Source organism: Psammomys obesus, unplaced genomic scaffold (genome assembly GCF_907164565.1).
Source record: "Psammomys obesus unplaced genomic scaffold, mPsaObe1.curated_primary_1811, whole genome shotgun sequence".
NCBI classification, from domain to species: Eukaryota; Metazoa; Chordata; class Mammalia; order Rodentia; family Muridae; genus Psammomys; species Psammomys obesus.
The window spans coordinates 5389866-5393507 of NW_026596460.1; positions in this window are offsets into that span (position 1 = coordinate 5389866).

Below are 3642 nucleotides of genomic sequence, written 5' to 3' on the forward strand. Positions count from 1 at the left end.
GTTTGTGTTGGTTTTTCACCGTAGCTAAGGGAGGAAGGTCGCAGGTGCATGTGCACAAGTGCGGGTGAGCAAGTGCAGGCGTGTGTGTGGAAGTGTGCCTTGAAGGATAGGGTGCTGGATGCCTGGAATGTGGGGCTTAACCGCAGGATGGGATGCAGGTGCTGGCGCTGTTTGTGGGCACAATGTGCATGCACAGGTTCCCTGGATATCTCAGTGGCCTACAGGCCTGTCGTACTGTCCTCCTGGTACAGATCCTCCAGATCTGTCTGGGCTGCAGGAATTGTTTGCCTGGACTCCACTGGTAGACCCACAGAACAGGAGCTTCAATGTTGAGGACACTGTCTTTAGAATCCCTATGTTGCCCACAGTGGGTGTGTGGGTAGGAAGAGGGACTGGCTGCTAGCATAGAGGGACCCTGGATCTTGGGCTCTGCACGCACTCACTTGAAGGTGTATTACTTGCTAGCAAACCTAATCAGAAAGCACAGGCCTCCCCCACCCCCCGTTCTCTACTCTCAGATTTGGACCTGCAGGGGCAAATGAGGGTTTAGGAGATCCGTCAGCTCAATCGTGTCCACTGTTTGTCCGCTGGGCAGTGAGACCCTTACTTGGGGTAGCCACTTTTGTTGTCTCAGTCATGGAGCATGGAGACTCCTGTAGGACTAGCTGTCACCCAGCTGCTGCCACTGCAGACCTGGGAGGCGGGTACAGCCACCGCTGGGAGGCCCTGGAAGGCCCATACAGCTGTCTGCCACTGCTGCAGACCTGGGAGGCCTGTACTGTTGCCTGCTGGGAGGCCCTGGGAAGCCTGTATATCAGCCTGCAGCCCTGGGAGGCCCATACAGCTACCCACTGCTTCAGAACTGGGAGGCCCGCCTGCCTCTGCTGTCTCAGTTACTACCTAGCAGGGAGGTCTGTGCTTGGATCAGCAGGCTCTGTGGGCAGCCTCTGCTGAGGAGGGAGGCCCATCAAGGGGAAATGTGGGGGTGGGGCGGGGTTTGAATATTCGCCACTCTCAGTCCCTGGAGATGTCTGTGGGTGATCTGGTTCCAGTGGTCTCAGCTCATGGGGTGTCCCTTCTTGCCTGGAAAGCCTCAATGTTGATGTTCTGGCTTCAGCACCCCTCCACTCACCAATTTCAGAGTTTAGGATCCTCTGCCCCTCAGATACAGTGTGTGCTGGTTGCCACCATCTTGGAACCCCTCATTTGCTTTTGATATCTATTTAGAAAGGGTATCACTTGACCAGAATGTAGTTGCATATTATTGTAAGATTTGGTAAATCTTTCTGCTGTTCTTCATCACTGCCATGCCATGTACATTTTAACCAGAATTATATGGTGATCGTTTTCTGTATACCCTACTAACATTTATTTTCCTTAAAAAATACAGCCAACTTAACAGATAAAAGCTTACTGAAAATTTAACTTATGTTTCCATAATAATCCATAGTCATGAGCACCTTTCATATGCCCGATGATTGCCTATGTGTGTTCTTTATATTTATTTAAAATGTATTTTTATACATTATATAAAATGTATATTTAAATATTTGTTCATTTTCAGTTTTGCTTTTGCTATTGAATTGCATGAGTTTCTTCTATATTTTAGATGTCAGTTACTTATCAGATATATGGTTGGCAAATATTTTCTCCCCTTCACATGGGTGTTTGTTTTCTTTGATGATTTTGTTAATAGGGAAGGTTCTAGTTGATGTAGTACCATTTGCCTTTTTAAAAATTCTTAATGATTGTAGTTTTGATATGATATTTAAAAAAACATTGGCTAGACCACTGTTAAGATTTGGGGAGATGAAAGATCTGGAGGGGACAGGAGCTCCACAAGAAGAGCAACAGAACTAAAAAAATCTGGGCACAGGGGTCTTTTCTGAGACTGATACTCCAACCATGGACCATGCATGGAGATAACATAGAACTTCTACACAGTTGTAGCCCATGGCTGCTCAGTATCAAAGTGGGTACCCTTGTAAGGGGAACACAACTTTCTCTGACATAAACTCAGTGTCTGGTTCTTTGATCACCTCCACCTGAGAGGGGAACAGCCTTACCAGGCCATAAAGGAAGACAATGCAGCCAGTCCTGATCAGGCCTAATAGACTAGGGTCAGATGAAAGGAGAGGAGGACTGCCCCTATCAGTGGACTGGGGGAGTGGCAAGGGAGGAGAAGAAAGAGTGAGGGTGGAATCAGAAGGGGATGAGGGAGGGGCTACAGCAGGGATAATAAAGTGAATAAATTTTAATTAATAAAACAATTTAAAAAAGATTTTTCATGTTGTATTGTAGAATGTATGAGACTTTCATTTTTTTTACATTTGTCTTCAATCAATTATGAGTTAATTTTTTATATATCATGTAAAATAGGGGTCCAGTTTCATTAATTCCCAGTGGATATGTAGCCTTTCACCACAATTTATTGAAGAAACTATCTTTTGTTTATTATATATTTTTGTCCTTGTAGTCAAAGGTCAGTTTACTATAAACTGTGGATAGACTTCTGGGATTTTCAGTCTATTTTGCTGACTACTGTTTGTTGTGATCTTAATATCATTCTCCTTTGATTATTGTGTCTTTGTCATAAAGTCTTGACATGATGAAATAAGTTACTTTCTATTTGGTTCTTGCTAATATTGTTTTGAATGTTGTGGATCTCCCATGGTACTATATGGATTTAGGATTCTTTTCCTTTTTCTTTTTTTTGTGACCTGATCTTAATCTGTAACCCAGGCTGGAAATTCATATTCCTTCTGCTTTAGCTTCTAAATGCTAGGATTACAGGAGTGCGCCACCATTTCCACCTTTCCTTTTTATTTCTGTAAAAATGTTATTGGGATTTTGATAAGAATGCTGTTGAATCTATAGATCCCTTTGAATAGTGTGGGCATCTGGACAAAATTATTTCCTTCAATCCAAGAGCAAAGGTATCTTTTAAATTGTTTGTGTCTTTAAAAATTATATCATCAGTGTTCCAAAGAAGAAATCAGAAAATATCTTTAAAAAATGGAAACCCACAAAAAAACATGGGTAAAGGGAGTTATTCATAGAAAGGATGAAGCAAAGTTATCACTACTTGTGAATGACATGGAGGAACCCCAGAAGATGTTATGACATATGGTAGAACTAATCAGCAAGTCCAACAAACAAGAATAAGTAGTGTCTATTCATACAAACAATAAATTGCCTAAAAGGAAATTTGAAAATAGACTTTTCTACAATTGGATCAAAAAAATAAAATACTTCACGATAAACTTAAACAATGAGGTGGAAATCTTATATACTGAAGCTATGAAAATGCATTTGATTTTTCTTTGGAGACAGTTTCCTTTGATCCAGGATTGTCATATGTGATACATAAGTGATGACTCGCAGGCATTTTCTGTTGGCTTTGCTTCCCGTGGCTGTGTTAGATGCTGCTGATGTCAGCCTGAGAATGATGGACTCAGAACTGACTTTGTAAAGAATGTCTGCAAATTTGCTCAGCATTCAGCATCTTATTCAAAATATGTTTTGTTAAGATACAAGGAAGCATGCTATCATTTTACATAACAAATGCTTTTTTTTTTTTTTAAACAACAAAATCCTCAGTGGAAATCAAATAACCAACAACAGTTTTTATTCAACACTTAC